We start from the raw sequence: 22,108 nt of genomic DNA, 5'->3' as shown, positions 1-22,108 counted from the left end.
TCATTTTGTGTTATAGATCTATTCATGTGATTAATATCCTCTTGGTTTAATTTTGGGTGATCATAAGTATCTAAAAATTTGTCCATTTCTTCAAGATTTTCAAATTTATTGGAATATAGGTTCCCAAAGTAGTCTCTGATGTTTCCCTGGATTTCCATGGTGTTTGTTGTTATCTCCCCTTTTGCATTTCTGATTTTACTGATTTGGGTTTTTTCTCTCCTCATTTTAGTCAGGTTTGCCAGGGGTCTGTCAATCTTGTTTATTTTTTTCAAAGAACCAGCTTTTCATTTCATTGATTCTTTGTATGGTTTTTTTTTTTGGTCTCTATTTTATTAATTTTGGCCCTTATTTTTATTATTTCTCTCCTTCTGGTTGTTTTGGGTTTTGCTTATTCTTGCTGTTCTTTGAACTTGAGATGTAGCATTAAGTTGTTTATTAGAGATCTTTCTGTCCTTTTGATATATGTGCTCATGGTTATAAACTTTCCTCTTAGGACTGCCTTTGCTGTGTTCCATAGGTTCTGGTAGGTTGTGTTTTCATTTTCATTAACTTCCAGGAACCTTTTGTTTTCTTATTTTATTTCATGTATGACCCCCTGATCATTGAGCAATGTATTATTCAGCTTCCAATTGTTTGCATATTTTCTGTTGTCGAGTTCTAGTTTTAAGGCATTGTCATCAGATAAGATGGAAGGGATTCTTTATATTTTCTTATATTTGCTGAGGCTTGCTTTGTGCTCTAAGATATGATCAATTTTGGGGAAAGTTCCATGGGCTGCTGAGAAGGATGTATATTGTGCAGATATAGTATGTGTATTGTGTGTGTTGGATGAAATATTCTGTAGACATCACTTAGGTCCATTTGATCTATGGTATGATTTGGTTCTAGAATTTCTTTATTGATTTTTTGTTTGGATGACCTATGTATTGGTGATGAGGAGTATTGAAGTCTCTCACTACCACTGTGCTGGAGTCTATATGTGCTTTTGAGTCCTTTAAAGTATGCTTACTGAAATTGGGTATATTGACATTGGGTGCATATAGGTTGATAATTGTTAATTCCTTTTGGTGTATTTCTTGACTTATTTTCTGATATACTAATATGTAAGCCATATCTATTTTCATTTACCCAATATTTATTTGGATATATTTTTCATACTTCTACTTCCATTGTTTCTATATTCTTATGTATAATGTGTCTTTGTAGGCAGCATCTGTGTTAGTTCATTCTTATTGCTGTAACAAACTACTTGAAGTTGGGTAATTTATAAAGGACAGAAATGTATTTTCTCATTGTTCTGGAGGCTAGGAAACTGAAGATCAAGGTTATGGCAGATTTGGTGTCTGGTGAGGGCTGCTCTCTGCTTCTACATTGTTGCCTCTTGCTATATCTTCACATAGTGGAAGGGGCAAATGCTGTCTTCACATGGCACAAGGTGGAAGGACTAAAGTGCCTGGCTAATTTCCTTTTATTTATTTATCTATTTATTTATTTGGTGATACTAGGGTTTAACTTCAGGGCTTCATGCTGCTAGACAGGACTCTACCACTTGAGCCACACCTCCAGCTCCCCTCAAGTCCTTTTAAAAAGATACTAATTTCATTTGTAATATCAGAGCCCTTTTGAATTAATTATTTCCCTAAGGCCCCACCTTTTAATACAATCATATGGGTCTTAGGTTCTAACATATGAATTTGGGACAGGATGTATGAATTCATACCATAGCAGAATGTTTTTGTGTTTTTGGAAAGTCTCATGTATCATTCTTTTTCTTCTGATTGAGTATTTAACCCATTTACATTTATTGTAATTACTTGTATAATTAGATTTATATGTTTTCTATTTGTACTATTTATGCTAAGTTCCTTTTAACTTCTTTTTGTATCTTCTTTTATATTTTAAAATTATTTTCCCTTTATTATCTTAACCACTGAACACTCTTTCACTCATCTTTTCCTATAAATATGGACATTATAACATGCATCTTTAATTTATTAAAGTCTAATGCAAATTTGTGTTTTGTCATTTCCTTGACAGTGCAAGTATCTTAGTGTACTTTAATTCCATCACTCCTTCTTTCAATTTGCCCATATATTTACTTTTTTCATTGAAATAATAATTCTGAATCCCTGCACTTCTGTCTGGAACTTTACCTTCCTGAAGAACACCTTGTAGTATTTCTGTTTTTAAAAGTTTGCTAGTGATAACTTATTTTTATTTGTCAAAATCCACAATTTTCTTTCACTCTTAAAGACTTTATGATTGATAGCTAATGCTCTTAATTTCCAGAAAGTGTGAACAAAATGTAATTTCATTTGTACTGGGAAGACTAAGGAAAGATGTTTGCTGAGAAAATACCAGGTTCCAGTATCTTCCTCAGATTGTTTGTTTCATTGGCTGTCCTAACAGAAAGAACGACTTCTTAACCTCATTATCTTGTGAAACCATCATGTTTTATACTTCTCGTTGGAATTCATTGTGCATTTTAGACCCTGAGAGGCTACTGTAATAAAAATCCACTTAATAATGTGAATTTACATTCAACAAAATATTTCCTCATGAAGCTATTGTTGTGGGATTCTCTGATAAACATTTTGAGTAGCTGGTGATATGAAGCATACATTCTGGGAGACTCTCTTTAAAGGTTACATAGTAATAGGATGTAAATAAATGCTTTTAGTATGTGAGATTTTTGTGGTTTATTTTTGATGTTAGGCCTATTCTTGTCATCTGAAATACTCTTCAATTTTTTTTTTTGAGGTACTGGGGCTTGAACTCAGGGTCTACACTTTGAATCACTCCACCAGCCATTTTTTGTGATGAGTTGTTTTGAGATAGGGTCTTGTGAACTATTTGCCTGGACTGGCTTCAAACCTCTGTCTTCCTGATTTCTGCCTCCTGAGTAGCTATGATTACAGGCATGAGCCACCAGTGTCCAGCTTCTTCAATTCTTCAAATATTTTATTTCAGTTTTTGCCTATGCACAAAGGTTTTCACGGAACTCAGTTTTATGCTTGCAGTCACAGCAGAGCATGACTAGTAAATGAATCAGTTCTGGCAGAGATGGGTAAAGCCCTTATAAAAAGGGATTTGTACTGGGCTAGAAACTTTGATAATCTGTTCGGAGGGGCATCCTGATAGTTCTCATGTCACATTTCTTGTAAAATATGAAACAGGGAATTATCCATTGCACTCTGAGGACTTCAGCAGTTCAGGAAGGACATGGAGGAAGTAATGTCAATCTAGCTAGTGATCTGTTGAAGTTTATTTTTAGAGCAGTGTATTGTGACCTCAAATTTTTCCAGGCAACTGTGAACCTTTTATTTAAGTCTGTGTGCAGAACTGAACATTTTTCCTATCAGCTTACTGTTTCCCTTTCCTTCTTTAAGCTCTAGAGACATTAATATATGATATTAGAGATTACCACTAAAACACCCCAAACTTCCCATAGAGGAAGCAGTGACTCAGACTGGGTGTACATGGACAATGCTGCTGGTGACCTTCAGTCACTAGAGAGCAGCAGAATGGCTTCGGACTACTCAGCCAACACAAGAGCTACCTCACATATCAAAAGTGCCAGTGTGGCAGCTATTAGCTTCCATTCTTGCCTCTTTCCTTGGGAATCTTCAAGGAACTCAGAAGCAAGCCCTTGTTGCAATCCCCTTCTTATCTTTGATGCTGCACACATGCAGCTCTGACACGCATTATATTATTAGTTCCTACTTTCTCAATTTTAATTAAAAACAGAAATGAATTATTTTAATCTACCATTTTTGAAAGTCAGCATTATTGCATGTGATTAGCTGTTGAAATGGGGTTGGCACAGAAAAATAATGATATTTAAAACATTATCTATACGATTTTAGTTTGCTCACCCAGAATACCTTAATTTAGAGCAGTAATATTCTCTTCACATGTGATCCCAAATAAAAATATGCATTTATCCAGTGGATCAAGAATCTAAATGTTAGCCTTTTGAGTGTTATTATTCAAACTATCTTCTGTCCTTAAGATCCTTAAAATCTCCTGACATTAACAACTGTACACTATGTTTTAAAATCTCACATACAAATGAAATAGTTAAGAAAATATCCAATAGATCTTCTATAAGTAGGGTGACCATATGGATTTGTATTTTGTTCTGGAAAATCCTGGTTTACGCCTATTGTCCTGGGCTATTCCTTATAGGAAGCACTTTCACTTTCAGAAATGTCTCATTTTGGAGAATAAATTATATGGTTACCCATCTGCCACTTTAAAACAGTTACAGAAATTGTTAGGAAATGAAGAGTTATTTATTTTAGCATTTAAGGAAAATAGATGTTTTTGATTGTTCAATAAATGTCCTCTGGTAATATTTCCAACTAGGTCAGTAAGTCTGGTTGGACATCAGAATCACATTTAAATCACTTATAAACCAATTAAATGCAAATCTCTGAGGGTAGGACACAGTCACAAGTATCTTTTAAATCTTCACAGATTATTCTAACATGAAGTTAAGTTTGAGAACCACTGATTATACTTTTGTACATTTAAACTGATTTCATTATCAGAATTATTCAAAGATGCTTTATTTTTTATTCATTTATTCATATGTGTATACATTGTTTGGGCCATTTCTCCCCCCTGCCTCCTATCTCCTCCCTCTTCCCCCCACCCTCCTCGCTTCCAGGCAGAACCCGTTCTGTCCTTTTCTCCAATTTTGTTGAAGAGAAGTCATAAGCAATAATAAGAAAAACATAGCATTTTTACTAGCTTGAGATAAAGATAGCTACATAGAGAGATTCCTAGCATTGCTTCCATGCATATGTGTATTACAACCCTAATTTGTTGATCTCTACCAGACCTCTTCACTACTTCCCTGTCACCTTCCCATAGTGGCCTCTGTCAGTTTAAGATTACTTTATTCACTCCTGTACAGTGGGCACATTAAAGATGCTTTAAATAAAAAATTTAGATAATGTGTCTGTCCAATGCTCAAATTGATTAAATTTGAGACTTGTTAAGTATATACAATAGACTAAGATCAATGAATGCCTTTGAAACAACCACTATAAACGATTGATCAAATATCTCACTGGCCAATTTAATCACAAAGATAGTTCAATAATTGAGCTTTTTTGTTGTTGTTGCTCTTCGTGCTAATAAACTTTTGAATGATAAATATATACCTTGGATACAGCTTGCATATTATGAAGATGAAAGACTAATAACATCAACTATTAAAGGTATAAAATATGTATTTTTTATGTAGATGAAAGATAATTTTATAAATGAATATTGTCTTTGGAATTTAAGTCTTTTATAAGAAATGCAGGTGCACCCGGTGGTTCAGTAGATTCCTTAGAGAAATATATGGTGATGTATCTTCGAAATGAACCTGAATATCTTAGGTTGTTCAGAGTTGCTATGACAAAAATCCATTAAAATAGGTAATTTATAAAGAATGGAAAGCTATTTATTTGTTTAGTTTAATATACTATTCTTTAATATATATTTTTTCTTAATTAACACAATAATTGTGCATATTTGTGGAGTGCAGTGTGTTATGTCAATAAATGTATATAATACATAATGATCAGATCAAAGTAGTTGGTATATTTATCACATCAAGTATTTATCATTTGTTTGTGCTCAGACTATTAAAAATCCTCTGTACAACCTATTTTGAAATATATAATCAGTTATATATTATAGACACCCAATTGTGCTACAAAACATTAAAAATTATTCCTTCTACCAATGTACACTTCTGTACCCATTAATCATTCTTCCTCCATATTTCCCACCTCTGCCCTTCCCAGCTCTAGTAATCACTATTCTGTTCTTTTTTTTTTTTTTGGTCCTGAGGATGGAACCCAGAGCCTTCTGAATGGTAGGCAAGTGATATACCACTGGGCCACATCCCTAGCACTGTTCCACTCTTATTTCTATGAGATTAACTTTCTTATCTCCCACACAAGTGAGAACATGTGGTATTTGTCTTTCTGTGTCTGACTTATTTCACTTAATATAATGTCCCCCAGGCTTATACATGTTGCCACATATGACAGGATTTGATTCTTTTCTTTTTCTTTCTTTTTTTTTTTTTGAGTGGTACTGAAGATTGAACTCAGGGCTTTGTGCTTGCGGCTCTACCACTTATGCTACACATGTAACCCCTGTAATTCCACTGTGTTTATATGCCACATTTTCTCTCACCAATTATCCATTGATGCACACCTAGGTTGATTCTAGGTTGGCTCTTGTGGAGAATGCTGCAACAAACACAGGAATGCAGACATCTCTTTGACAAACTGATTTTCATTCTTTTGTATATGTATACAATAGTGGAATTGCTGGATCACATGAGAACAAAATTTATTGCTTCCAGAAACTGAGAAATGTAAGATCAGAGGATCAGAACATTCAGTGTTTTGTGAAGGTTTGCTCTCTGTTTCAAAGGTGACACTTTGCTGCTGTATTCTCATGTGGTTGGAGGAGCAAGGAAGCTCCCTCAAGCCTCTTTTATATGGGCATTAATTCCATTCATGAAGGTGAGCCCTTGACCCAATAACCTCTTAATCACTCTTAATTACTGCATTGGGTGTTAGGATCCAATATATGAATTTTAGGGGCTCACCAACAGTAAGCCATAGCAATGAATATGCATTATAGTATACAAGTTACTAGCTGATGGGAATGGGCTCTGTTTGCAGAGGACAATTGCAAAGGATTTGGGGGTTTCTTACTGTGGGGAGCAAAAAATAGCATTGTGACCCTTTATTTAGGTATTTGTACAAGATACCAAGGTAAGACAGTCCCTTAGGATGGATGGGGAAATTTTACTTTTATGTTTATTCTTCATACAGACTTGTTAAATCCTTCAGAAGAAAGTGAGCACCTTCAATAGTAAGTGTTTACTGTTTAAAATAACTTCTTCCTATTTAAGTGTGCTTTTATAAAACAATGATAGCTACTTGTCCCCTATAAATTGTTACTTTTGTTCTGTATCTTTCACATATTACAGCTTCATTTTATTTAATTTAAAGATTGAAAGCTCCTTACTGTACCCAATTATTGTATTTGAAGAAACTGGCACATTATATGAAGTTTTCCATAATGAAATCAAGGTCACTTTGTTCTAAAATGTTTTAGAATAGATGATATTCTAAAATAAAGTTTTCTCTGAGACATTAAAGTGAAAGTATTTAGCCACATTTAAATTACATGACTTCAAAAAGACACAGAATAAACATTTTAAAGATCTAAAAACTCAAGATAATGTACCACATGTCAGAAGGAACTTATCTCAATTCAAATATACTTTTAAAAATGTAGAAATTAACTTCTTTGGAGAATTTATTTTTGAAAGAGATACTTTTGGAAGATCAGTTTTACCTAAAGAATATATGAGTAAGCTGATTTTAGCTTCCTTCACTTGTCACCTGCTATTTATATAATCAAATACATATATGTAAGGATGACTTATTGGGCCCTAAGGTTTTGAAAATGAATGTGTGTAAAAAATGAATATTCTAGGGTGATGGTTCTCAAAGTGCAGTTTCCTGGACCAGCAGCAGCAGGGTCACCTGGGAACTTATTACAAATTCAGACTTTTGATCCCCACACAAGACCTGCTAAATCAGATCTCTGGAATGGTGCCTATCAAATTGTGCTTTAGCACAAGAATTGCTCCCTAAGTGACTCTGACACACTCTAAACTTTAAAATTTCTAAGGATTGAAGTGTGAGGTTAGTGAGATAAGGATGAAATTAATTTGATGTTAATATTCTCTAGGTTCACTGTATCCTTTCAAGAGTTCATTTGTGGAATGCATTTTAAAGATTGTGTGTGCTCATGTGTGGTCATAATTGCTTACTGTTATAAAATAATAGGATAATTTTTGTGAGCAAATTTACATGAAACTTGTATGCATGTTTTGTTTTCCTCAGTTTCTTTTAATGAATATAGTTCACATTTTAATGATAAATATCTACCTGACCTGAAATTTGAATATCTCTTTTGTGTCTATGCCAGGTATATAGATAATTTATATTTATTTATTTATTTATTTTTCATTTTTCTTTTATTATTCATATGTGCATACAAGGATTGTTTCATTTCTCCCCACTGCCCCCACCCCCTCCCTTACCACCCACTCCGCCCCCTCCCTCTCCCCTCCCCAATACCCAGCAGGAACTATTTTGCCCTTATTTCTAATCTTGTTGTAGAGAGAGTATAAGCAATAATAGGAAGGAACAAGAGTTTTTGCTGGTTGAGATAAGGATAGCTATACAGGGCATTGACTCACATTAATTTCCTGTGCGTGGGTGTTACCTTCTAGGTTAATTCTTTTTGATCTAACCTTTTCTCTAGTACCTGTTCCCCTTTTCCTATTGGCCTCAGTTGCTTTGAGGTATCTGCTTTAGTTTCTCTGCGTTAAGGGCAACAAATGCTAGCTAGTTTTTTAGGTGTCTTACCTATCCTCATCCCTCCCTTGTGTGCTCTCGCTTTTATCATGTGCTCAAAGTCCAATCCCCTTGTTGTGTTTGCCCTTGATCTAATGTCCACATATGAGGGAGAACATACGATTTTTGGTTTTTTGAGCCAGGCTAACCTCACTCAGAATGATGTTCTCCAATTCCATCCATTTACCAGCGAATGATAACATTTCGTTCTTCTTCATGGCTGCATAAAATTCCATTGTGTGTAGATACCACATTTTCTTAATCCATTCGTCAGTGGTGGGACATCTTGGCTGTTTCCATAACTTGGCTATTGTGAATAGTGCCGCAATAAACATGGATGTGCAGGTGCCTCTGGAGTAACAGTCTTTTGGGTATATCCCCAAGAGTGGTATTGCTGGATCAAGTGGTAGATCGATGTCCAGCTTTTTAAGTAGCCTCCAAATTTTTTCCAGAGTGGTTGTACTAGTCTACATTCCCACCAACAGTGTAAGAGGGTTCCTTTTTCCCCACATCCTCGCCAACACCTGTTGTTGGTGGTGTTGCTGATGATGGCTATTCTAACAGGGGTGAGGTGGAATCTTAGCGTGGTTTTAATTAGCATTTCCTTTATTGCTAGAGATGGTGAGCATTTTTTCATGTGTTTTCTGGCCATTTGAATTTCTTCTTTTGAGAAAGTTCTGTTTAGTTCACGTGCCCATTTCTTTATTGGTTCATTAGTTTTGGGAGAATTTAGTTTTTTAAGTTCCCTGTATATTCTGGTTATCAGTCCTTTGTCTGATGTATAGTTGGCAAATATTTTCTCCCACTCTGTGGGTGTTCTCTTCAGTTTAGAGACCATTTCTTTTGATGAACAGAAGCTTTTTAGTTTTATGAGGTCCCATTTATCTATGCTATCTCTTAGTTGCTGTGCTGCTGGGGTTTCATTGAGAAAGTTCTTACCTATACCTACTAACTCCAGAGTATTTCCTACTCTTTCTTGTATCAACTTAAGAGTTTGTGGTCTGATATTAAGATCCTTGATCCATTTTGAGTTAATCTTGGTATAGGGTGATATACATGGATCTAGTTTCAGTTTTTTGCAGACTGCTAGCCAGTTTTCCCAGCAGTTTTTGTTGAAGAGGCTGCTATTTCTCCATCGTATATTTTTAGCTCCTTTGTCAAAGGTAAGTTGCTTATAGTTGTGTGGCTTCATATCTGGATCTTCTATTCTGTTACACTGGTCTTCATGTCTGTTTTTGTGCCAGTACCATGCTGTTTTTATTGTTATTGCTTTGTAATATAGTTTGAAGTCAGGTATTGTGATACCTCCTGCATTGTTCTTTTGACTGAGTATTGCCTTGGCTATTCGTGGCCTCTTGTGTTTCCATATAAATTTCACGGTAGATTTTTCAATCTCTTTAATGAATGTCATTGGAATTTTGATGGGAATTGCATTAAACATGTAGATTACTTTGAGGAGTATCGACATTTTTACTATGTTGATTCTACCAATCCATGAGCATGGGAGATCTCTCTACTTTCTATAGTCTTCCTCAATCTCTTTCTTCAGAAATGTATAGTTTTCCTTGAAGAGGTCTTTCACATCTTTTGTTAGGTTTACACCTAGGTATTTGATTTTTTTTGAGGCTATTGTAAATGGAATTGTTTTCATATATTCTTTTTCAGTTTGTTCATTATTAGTGTATAGAAATGCTAATGATTTTTCTATGTTGATTTTATATCCTGCTACCTTGCTATAGCTATTGATGATGTCTAGAAGCTTCTGAGTAGAGTTTTTTGGGTCTTTAAGGTATACGATCATGTCATCTGCAAATAGGGATGTTTTGACAGTTTCTTTACCTATTTGTATTCCTTTTATTCCTTCTTCTTGCCTAATTGCTCTGGCTAGGAATTCCAGTACTATGTTGAATAGGAGTGGAGATAGTGGGCATCCTTGTCTGGTTCGGGATTTTAGAGGGAATGGTTTTAATTTTTCTCCATTAAGTATAATGCTGGCTGTAGGTTTGTCATATATAGCTTTTATAATGTTGAGGAACTTTCCTTCTATTCCTAGTTTTCTTAGAGCTTTTATCATGAAATGATGTTGGATCTTATCAAAGGCTTTTTCTGCATCTATTGAGATGATCAAGTGGTTTTTGTCTTTGCTTCTGTTAATGTGGTTTATTACGTTTATTGATTTTCGTATGTTGAACCACCCCTGCATCCCTGGGATGAAGCCTACTTGGTCGTGGTAAATAATCTTTTTGATGTGTTGCTGAATTCGGTTTGCCATTATTTTGTTGAGGATTTTTGCATCAATGTTCATTAAGGAGATTGGCCTATAGTTCTCCTTTTTGGAGGTGTCTTTGCCTGGTTTTGGGATAAGTGTAATACTGGCTTCATAAAATGTGTTTGGCAGTTTTCCTTCCCTTTCTATTTCGTGAAACAGTTTAAGGAGGGTTGGTATCAGTCCTTCTTTAAAGGTCTGATAGAATTCAGCAGAGAATCCATCAGGTCCTGGAGTTTTCTTTTTGGGGAGACGCTTGATTGCTGCTTCAATTTCATTTTGCATTATAGGTCTATTCAGGTGATTAATTTCCTCTTGGTTCAGTTTTGGATGATCATATGTATCTAGAAATCTGTCCATTTCTTTAAGATTTTCAAATTTATTTGAATATAGGTTCTCGAAGTAGTCTCTGATGATTTCCTGGACTTCCATGGTGTTTGTTGTTATCTCCCCTTTTGCATTTCTAATTCTACTAATTTGGGTTTTTTCTCTCCTCATTTTAGTCAGGTTTGCCAGGGGTCTATCGATCTTGTTTATTTTTTCAAAGAACCAACTTTTTGTTTCATTAATACTTTGTATGGTTTCTTTTGGTTTCTATTTCATTGATTTCAGCTCTTATTTTTATTATTTCTGTCCTTCTATTTGTTTTGGGATTTGCTTGTTCTTGTTTTTCTAGGAGTTTGAGATGTATCATTAGGTCATTGATTTGGGATCTTTCAATCTTTTTAATATATGCACTCATGGCTATAAACTTTCCTCTCAAGACTGCCTTAGCTGTGTCCCATAGGTTCCGGTAGGTTGTGTTTTCATTTTCATTGACTTCCAGGAACTTTTAAATTTCCTCTTTTATTGCATCGATGATCCACTCTTCATTAAGTAATGAGGTATTCACTTTCCAGCTGTTTGCATGTTTTTTGTCTTTACTTTTGTTGTTGAGTTCTACTTTTACTGCATTGTGGTCAGATAGTATGCACGGTATTATTTCTATTTTCTTATATTTGCTGAGGCTTGCTTTGTGCCCTAGGATATGATCTATTTTGGAGAAGGTTCCATGGGCTGCTGAGAAGAATGTATATTGTGTAGAGGTTGGATGAAATGTTCTGTAGACATCTACTAGGTCCATTTGATCTATTGCATATTTTAGATCTTGGATTTCTTTATTGAGTTTTTGTTTGGATGACCTATCTATTGATGATAATGGAGTGTTAAAGTCTCCCACAACCACTGTGTTGGCGTTTATATATGCTTTTAGGTCTTTCAGGGTATGTTTGATGAAATTGGGTGCGTTGACATTGGGTGCGTACAGATTGATGATTATTATTTCCTTTTGGTCTATTTCCCCTTTTATTAGTATGGAATGTCCTTCTTTATCTCGTTTAATCAATGTAGGTTTGAAGTCTACTTTGTCAGAGATAAGTATTGCTACTCCTGCCTGTTTTCGGGGGCCATTGGCTTGGTAAATCTTCTTCCAGCCTTTCATCCTAAGCATATGCTTATTTCTGTCGGTGAGATGAGTCTCCTGTAAGCAACAAATTGTTGGATCTTCTTTTTTAATCCATTTTGTCAAACGGTGTCTTTTGATGGGTGAATTAAGTCCATTAACATTAAGTGTTAGTACTGATAGGTATGTGGTGATTCCTGCCATTTAGTTGTCTTAGTTGTTTGAAGGTTTGATTGTGTGTACCTAACTTGATGTTACTCTCTACTGTCTGGCTTTTTCTTATCCTGTGGTTTGGTGCTGCCTGCCTTTTCATGGTTAAGTTGGGTGTCACTTTCTGTGTGCAGGATCCCTTGCAGAATCTTTTGTAATGGTGGCTTTGTGGTCACATATTGTTTTAGTTTCTGCTTATCATGGAAGACTTTTATTGCTCCATCTATTTTGAATGATAGCTTTGCTGGGTAGAGTATCCTGGGGTTGAAGTTATTTTCATTCAGTGCCCGGAAGATCTCACCCCACGCTCTTCTTGCTTTTAATGTTTCTGTTGAGAAGTCTGCTGTGATTTTGATGGGTTTACCTTTGTATGTTACTTGTTTTTTCTCTCTTACAGCCTTCAATATTCTTTCCTTAGTTTCTGAACTTGTTGTTTTAATGATGATATGTCGTGGAGTAGTTGTATTTTGATCTGGTCTGTTTGGTGTCCTGGAGGCCTCTTGCATCTGTATGGGAATATCTTTCTCTAGATTTGGGAAATTTTCCGTTATTATTTTGTTGAATATATTACGCATTCCCTTCGCTTGCACCTCTTCTCCTTCTTCGATGCCCATGATTCTCAAGTTTGGTCTTTTGATGGAGTTGGTGAGTTCTTGCATTTTCTTTTCACAGTTCTTGAGTTGTTTAATTAATAGTTCTTTGGTTTTTCCTTTAATTACCATTTCATCTTCAAGTTCTGAGATTTTGTCTTCTGTTTGTTCTATTCTGCTGGATTGGCCTTCCATTTTGTTTTGCAGTTCTGTTTTGTTCTTTTTTCTGAGGATTTCCATATCCTGGCTGGTTTCTTCTTTATTGTTGTCTATTTTTGTCCTGAGTTCATTTATCCGTTTATTCATTGTGTTCTCTCTTTCACTTTGGTGTTTATACAGTGCTTCTATGGTTTCCTTTATTTCTTCTTTTGCTTTTTCAAATTCTCTATTTTTATTGTCTTGGAATTTCTTGAGTGTCTCCTGTACATTTTGGTTGACCCTATCCAGTATCATCTCTATAAAATTCTCATTGAGTACTTGTAGTATGTCTTCTTTTAAATTATTCTTGTGGGCTTCATTGGGTCCTTTGGCATAGTTTATCTTCATTTTGTTGGAGTCTGGATCTGAGTTTCTGTTCTCTTCATTCCCCTCTGGTTCCTGTACTAATTTTTTGCTGTGGGGAAAGTGGTTTCCCTGTTTTTTCTGTCTTCCCGTCATTGTCCTTGGTGTTGTTACTGTCCCTGTACTGTGTGTAATTAAGTATTTTCTAGCTTGTAGTAATAACAATGGTAATATTTAGAATGGAAGAGTGAGCTGAGATGGAAAGCAAGAAGTTAAAGAAAAGGGGAAAACAAATATACAGACAAGAGGGAGAAAGCAGAACAAGGTATCAGACAAAAGAGTTTTAAAGGTATAAACAGGGAGTGTTAGTGTACTAATCGACAGTAAGCTGAACAGACATTAGAGAGACAGAGAGAGGATTGAAGATCAAAGATAAAAAAATAAAAAATAAGTAAATGAAAGTAATATCTATATATAAAAATGAATTAAAATAAAATGGAATATGGAAAACTAAAAAAAAAAAAACCCAAAAAACTTCCAAGTTTATATGCAATGCAGTTTCAGTTTTAATAATTTGGGTGTCCGTCTCAATCTCCAGTCCTGGAGTTGGTGCCTCAGATGTTGTTCTGTAGTTGTCTCATCAAAGGGGATACATAAAGTAGAACAAAACTACACACTCACACACACACACACACACACACACACACACACACTCACAAAAAAAAAAAAAAAAAAGCCCCACCAAGTGTCCCCAGTTCAAATGCAATACAGTTTCAGTAAGTTTTTCGGGTTTTTGCAGGTGTAATTCAGTTGTTCTCTCATCAAAGGTAGGGAGAAAAAGAAAAAAAAGCATCTGGAGACAGTTCTGAGAGTGGTATCTGCAACTGTGGCTTGCTTGCCTGCTGCTCTCAGCCTGTAGCTGGCGGCGTTATTTATGCAGATCTCTGGGGTGAGCTAGCACTCACCTGGTCCCACAGGCTTTGTTTGCTCAGAGTTCTCCTGTGCGGGAGCCTCTGCTACAGGCTTTCCCCTTTCCAAGCACTGGGAAAGGTGACACTGCCCCGCGTTGTCAGGCCTGCATGTTTATTTACAGTTCATGTGGGAGCCCCTCTCCTCTGAAGTTTTCCTCCCACTGCCACTTTCAGCAGCTTTCCTGCTCCTGCTTACTGGGCGGTGCTGCTGCTCCTGCCGGCCGCCATGTTTGTTTACAGTTCACGTGGGAAGTGGGTCTTCCCTCCTCTCACAAGCTTCCCCGCTCCTGGTTGCTGGGCGCGCGCCCCGCTCCCGCCAGAGGCTCTCCGGCCTGCCCGGCTTGTTTATTTACAGTCCCGGGAAGGATTCCCTTACCCCAATCTTCAGCGCTCAGGGCGCCCCACCCTCTTTCCAGCATGTCTTAACTGTTCTTATTGCTTATTACTCAGATTCTCTTTTTTCCCGGGTGGAGGTCAGTCTGTCCAGGGGGCTATGCTGCTCTGGCCCAGGCTTGTCTGTGGGGCTACCACGGTACCGCGAAGCTCACCTGGTCCACGTCTTCCCAAGCCGTCTGGGCTCCGGCCACTGACGGCCCCGGGGGCCGTCCTCGTTTCTCCGTTTAACGTGAAGTGGAGATTCTCTGCACCGGCTGTAGATGTGGAGGGGTCAAAGTTATGCCTTTTCTCGGTGATTATGCCTGCAAAGTGTGTCTCCAGCGTCTCTCCAAGATTTCACTATATGAGGGTCGCTTTCTGCTTCCTACCTCTAGCCGCCATCTTGGAATCCCTCAATAATTTATATTTTTTTAATATAAAGATTTATTAGTTTGTTTCTTAGACTCTCACAAGACTGGGCAGTAGGTTTTCTGTGATTTTTTTGTCTCTAATAAAAATTTTTCTTAGATACATAATAAATAAAAAAATCTACTGTATGTCATACTTAAGTGTATCGATGAACAAAATACCCAAGAATTCTTGCCCTTCTGGACTTCTTTTCTAGTAAGTGTCATTTAATATAAACCCAATTTAAGGCAAAAGTCCAAAGAAATACTTGAACTGATGGACTTTATTTTATTGTGATAGGCCATTTTAATATGTTTCCATGTGTCAGCCTAAGATTATTTATAAATGTGAAAACATTGACAGTGATTGATCTTTGACTTATGAATCTTTGTGGATCTTTCTGCTCTGAGTTCCTATCTCTAGTCTTAGGGCCCATGTGTCTTGTAACCATCTTCTACTTTTTTGGGGTCAGTTCCCTTAATGATGAGTTCAGTGGTGTTAGAGCCAAAAGGATTCAAATGACTTACAATAGAAATGCCACATAAGGTCAGTCATTTTTGACCAAAGCTTCTCTAGGATTTAGATGTCAAGCTCAGGGAGAAGAAATGCTCAATACATATGTAAATGCTTGGGAGGATGAGGAGAGGATCTGTAGATCCTAGTAATTTATCATCTCAATATGGGCCCTTGTGGTTTTTGTGGCTTTTAAAATTTCTGCTTTTAGGGAACTGGCAATATAGCTCAGTGGTACAGTGCTTCCCTAACATGTGCAAGACTCTGGGTTTTATTTCCAGTACTGTAAAAAACCTGCTGTTATGTTAGGAAGGTGATAATGTGATTTTGTCTTTATAGAATACTTGCTACCCATCCTGAAGTCCGGTGTGATCATTTAGTTGCATATGGTAAGTTCAGGACTCCCCAGCCCACTTCTGTCTCTTCAGGGACTCCTTGAATGGTCTTCCAAAGCTGGTCCACCACTGATTGCAAGATATGAAGAATTCTTTCATTTTTTTTCCTGCATTTGAAATAATAGTTTCAGTCAAATTTCAGATACTTTGGTTATACTCTCTTTCCCTCATAGTTGTAGAATTATAATTTTTTGTGTATACTACTTTTGTATATACTTTTGTGTATTTTTTTGTGTATATTACTAATTATATTCATGGTAGATGATTGTCTTCAAGGAAGTTGAATAGAGACTCATGTGGGTGAGGACTGGGTAGAGAGACTGTATACCTGGGTAAAGGCCCTTCTGACAAAGTTAGTACCTGCACCAGACTGGATAGAGGATGGTGGCTAAAAAGGAGTTTTCTTAATTGAAATGTCTGAGAGTAAAGAATTGTCTTCCAGCAATACAGTCTGCAAGGAAGGGAAAAATCGAGTTAAGCTGTCTGGGGTGAGCTCCTACATAGCTTCAAGCTCCTGGGACAAGCAGGATTTTAGAATAAATGGTGCCTCAAACTGAGTGGCAGGAGTGGCTCCTCCCACAGACTTTCAGTTAGATAACCTGATATAGAAGAATACTACATAGGGGAAAGAGGCTCTCTATGACCCAATGGAAGGGGTAAGTCTGTTTTGCATGGAGTATCCTAAACTGGCTCTGGACTGTTGAATTTTTTATAAGCACCTGCTGACTAATGAGGATTTTGAGATTTCACAGATGGGACTTCCTTTCCCTAAAAGAGTTTCTAAACCACTGGCTGCTGGAATTGGCCTTTTCCCAAGGCAGCTGCATTCCAGGGTAGGGAGCCACTCCTAGACAGATTCATCTTCCACTCTGGCTCCAGGGTCACTGTGCGTCTTTGGACAAGGAGGTAGCTAAGGATGGGTGTTGAGGACACATAGAGCTAAGAGTTCAGTGATTCTTGTGCTCTGTTGTTGAGGAGGGGTGAGGAGAAGAAGTACTTACTGTAGCTGCCTTAGTTGCTTGGGATAACAGGGGTTGGCTGTCAGGCTCTTTGCTGGCAACTTCTTTCTGACCATATGTGTTTTCTACTCTATCCTTCTCCTGAGAATTTTTTACCTGCTTGCAGGAACCATAGTTAAAATTTTTCATAATATTTTTAGCTATAAGAGGATAGAAGTCTCTAAAATATGTTTGATTTTTCAGAAATTCAACCTTTAAATACTTTCCTATGTATGCATATGTAAATATGAGGCTACAGGATGGCTTATATAATGGTTAATCCACATATATTCAAACATCACACTGCCATTTTATATTAATGCAATTAGTAAGAGAACTGTTTTCTAATTACTTGCTTAGTAGAAAACTGTAAATGGGGAGAGAAATTACGGACAATTAAAATGGAAAATAAGTTTTTTGCTGTGTTAACTGTGATTTATATCTTTCTGGTAAGAAAACAACTTCAAAATAAACATAGTTCATTAGTCCAATTGTATAACTGCTCTGAAATATTCACCAGTTAGAGTGAATTAAACATGCTAGTTATCAGCTATTTATTTAGCTACCTTAAAATATTTTTTCTCATCCTTCCAGAATAAACCACGTTTTACTCTCTCCTTTGTACAGTCCAATCTCTGAGATATACTTGTTTAGATATCTTTGAAAGCAATTTGGTTTTATTTATGATGTACATAAGTGGAAATACAGGAAATCCCTACTTATTAAAGGGCCATAATTCAAATTATTTCAAATCAGAATGCAATTCCTGAAAGACACAACACTAGAAGTGGCAATTAAATTCTCAGTATAGTCAAAAAGTTTCACAATTTTGACCTATAACTCACTGCAGTCCTGTCCATTCATGACAGGAGTAGAAAGTCACCAGTTGCCTTCCAAAAACTTAGGGAGAGATTATTTATTTTATATGCTGGTGCCTGCATAAATAATTGGATTAGGGACACTGAGGCCATAGGGAAAAATGCATGGTGACACTTAGATTGTGTTTCATCACGTTCTCCATCACATGGCTTTTCTCTTTTAAGTATAAATGTGTACTTGGTATACCTTTATACTTATTTCAATGATCAGGCCAGTGTGTTATTTTCCCACAAATTGAACAGAGAAGGTAACAAGAAAAAGATAAATTTATGTGAGATTAAAGTGAAAGGATTGGAAGAGCAGGGAAGGGAAACCTTACAAGATTGCTGCTCGAGATAGATTATTTGAAGACAAGAAAAAATCTCCCCCCCCCCAAAGCATTAAGGAAGTAATGGAGGCAAGGTTCTTAACAGATTTGTAATCCAACCACCAGGTGGCGCCATCATCTAAGGACAGCTTAGTTGCTTTTCAGGATGTATTTGCTCTGGGTGCAAGAATCATACATACAAAATGCAAAGAGTAAGGTAGGTACCTATGGCTTTGTGTTCATATGTAAGTGTGGAAACTCTCTGGTGACAAGTGTAGTGAATATTTATTAAATTAACAAGTGATAGTTTATCAGCAAGTACTTGTATTTCACCAAATTCATTTAGTCCTTTAAAGGTTTTTCTTCTCTTTAGAGGGGATTTCTAAACTGTTTTAATTACCAATATAAATAGGATTAAAAATTTTAGTCTAAATCTCTGTGCTTCTTTTTCAAGGGTGTTTATTTTATGTAATTTTATTCTCCCCACCCCAGCTTCTAAAAAAGTGAGGTAGATTTATATCTAGAGAATACTGTGAAAGTCTGAAATACCATGCAAAAAGGCACAGGCAAAAAGCAAGCAGAAAAGAAAATTGGTTCAAAACTCAGTCATTTGGGAAAATGGTAGAGAGTTTTAGGGCTGAAAGAGATGTAGTTAGAAACATGATCTTTGGTGGTTCCATTTATGCTCAAAGATATGGAGACTTGGGAAAGACATGAGAAGATGTTTGCAAATGATTTAGAGGTTAAAAGTGATTTCTTTTCTGATGTGACAAAGGAGACGAGACAAATCTTGACTCTTGTTTGAATAGAAAATATATGTACTTCTTTGTTCTCTAAAAGTTTGCCAGAATATTTGAAGTATGTCTATCACTACTTTCACTGTGATTGATGTAAGACATATGAAAATAATAAAATATAGCTGTAAAATAATTTATTTTTATTTACAATTTTGTGATGTAGAGTTGAAATTTGGGGAATGTTAACTTTCTGGGTTACTCTGCCACTGAGTTCTGTTTTTTAAGTCAATGAGAAAATAGCAATTATATTTGAGAAATGATGACAAAGATCTTTCATCAAAGGAACTAAAAGGTTTTGTTAGCATAAAGAACTAAGTTTGTAGCTACTTGCCTAGACAAAAGATAAGCCCTCATTTAGGTTTCAATTGACTGTAGAGTAGACTATCAATAAAAGGCATTCATAAACAAGATGATACAACAGCTGGAAAAATATAATTTTGGGCCTCTAACCTCAAACTTTCTCTCCATTAGTGGCAATTCCTTAACAAACCACTGAGTATTCTCATTGCCTCCACACTAATGTGTTTCTTAAAAGTCTTGTGAAGAAGAATGCACTAGAGACATGAGAAGCTGTGTGGTCTCAGGCCTGACCTTTCTTCTAAGTCTCACACTCATATATGCCTATGTTTACTGGATGTCTTCACTTGGACACTGCAGAGCATCACAAAATGTACTATGTCTGAGACATTTCTTGCCACCCAGGAGTTTTCTCCCTGACTAGTCTAATGATTTCTTTCAGTTCCTTGTTTGGACTGTGCTTTCTCTCCTGTTTGTACCTTCGTACACTCCCTTGCCCCCTCCTCTGAACTATAAACCCCTCACTAGCCCAGTCCACCCTGGACTTCTGTATCTGGGTTTCCATGTTCCTGTCTATCCTGTATTTCTGCCTTTACAGCTCTCATTCCAGATTTGCTTGTCAAGATCACCTACAGAAATGCAAGCTATGTGATAGGAGGTCAAATTTACTTTATCCACTATCGGGTCATACATTCATACATTAAGTGAATAACATTTGTTGAGTGAAGGCAAACTTTAGGGCAAAGATCAGCATAACCAGTACACCAGATTTAAAAGGCAGGTTGGATTAATCTTGCTGCAGCCCCCACATTGCCAATGGCGGAGAAGGGCGCAGGGTGAAGGAGAGGGAAGTGATGGCAGTAATGGAGAAAAATAAAATAGAAAATCAGCTCCTTCCTGGCGGGTAATGGAGCTCTCCCCGACACTCCCCTCCCTCTGCTTTCTCTCCCATTCTAATTATCACCATCTGGAACCACTTAATCCTAACAGTTTACATGTTACTAAAGCATCTGTGAGAATGCAGTGCAGCCTTCAGATAGCACCAACCCAAATAATTCTTTTCTCATTTAGCTTCCTATACCTTTACCTCTTACAATTTATTATTCTGAGGGGAGGTAAGAGTGACATAGATCAGATTATTTATCGGGGATATAAAAATTTATCTCCTTTTGGCACCCCCTCTCCCAGGAGCCAGCCACATCTGGACCCATCCTAAATTGAATTTGAGACAGCATCATTATTTTATTTACGGATTTAAATTTCTAAAACTTAAGGACAAAATATATGTAATTTCGTAAAGTATGCCAATCTGTCCACCTGGCAGAAACCAAATGGGGACTTACGAGGACCATTTCATCATTTGTTTTAATGTCATGTACAACAATATCTACCCTATTGTAAGGCTACTATTGTTAAGGATTGTTGTCCTTGCCAATATTGTTCAAATTAAATTATTTGGCAGCAAGTTTTCTATTGCAAATGCATTCATGAATTTTATAGCAGGAGGAAATTTAAGTCATCCTTGCATTCAGATCTTTGGAAGATCTGGTAAGTAGGAAGGACCTGAACTGAACCATTTTGTGAGGAATTTGCCATAGATAGCAGGAAGAAGGGAAGTCATTCTGAGCTGAGTATAGGAAGGGTCATACAAGGGGTATGATGGAGAATTCATCATTCAAGCTTGTAGAGTAGTAGGTAGACAAATTTGACTGGTCTGGAGAATTTTGGACCCTGAGTATTTATCTATAAGTATGGTGAGAATGAGCCGGAGTTAGATTGTAAAGTAACCAGAATATTACCAATATACATGCTTGGACTTTACTCAGGAAAGAGAGAGGGATTGTTCTTGGAAGGAAAAGATGGTGTCTTATGACTTCTCTGTATGGGACACTGAAGGTATTTAATAGTATCTCAATTGAATGAATGAGTGATGTTATAGTTCAAATATGAAATGTCCCTCTAAAAGCTCTTGTGTTGAAGGCTTGGTCCCAAATGCAGTGTTCAAATTGGGACTTTTTAGAGGTTATTAAATCATGAGGGCTCTAATCTCATCAATGAATTAATCCTCTGATGGATTAATAGATGAATGGACTGGGGTTGATGTAAACTGTAGGAGATGGGGGCCTAGCTGGAGGAAGTAGGTCACTGCAACTGTGTCTTTGAAGGATATAGCTTGTCTCTGCCCTCCACCTATCTTTTTCTTTCTTCACTCTCGCTCTCTCTTTCTCCCTCTTTCTCCTTCCTCCCCACCCCCTTCCTGGATACCATGAGGGGAGCAGCTTTCCTCTGCCATGTCCTTCTGTCATGATGTTTCTGCCTTGCCACAGACTTAAAAGCAATGGAGCCAGACAATTGTTGACTGAAACCTCTGAAACTGTGAGCCCAAATGAGACTGTCTTCTTTTTTTTTTATTATTCATATGTGCCTACAATGCTTGGGTCATTTCTCCCTTACCACCCCTTCCCTTACCACCCCCTCTGCCCCCTCCCTCTCCCCCCCACCCCCTCAATACCCAGCAGAAACTATTTTGGCCTTATTTCTAATTTTGTTGTAGAGAGGGTATAAGCAATAACAGGAAGGGACAAGGGTTTTTGCTGGTTGAGATAAGGATAGCTATACAGGACATTGACTCACATTGATTTCCTGTGCATGGGTGTTACCTTCTAGGTTAATTCTTTTTGATCTCACCTTTTCTTTAGTTCCTGGTCCC

Source organism: Castor canadensis, chromosome 5 (assembly GCF_047511655.1).
Source record: "Castor canadensis chromosome 5, mCasCan1.hap1v2, whole genome shotgun sequence".
Lineage (NCBI taxonomy): Eukaryota > Metazoa > Chordata > Mammalia > Rodentia > Castoridae > Castor > Castor canadensis.
The sequence above is the reverse complement of the archived record's forward strand: the minus strand, read 5'-3'. Positions refer to the sequence as shown.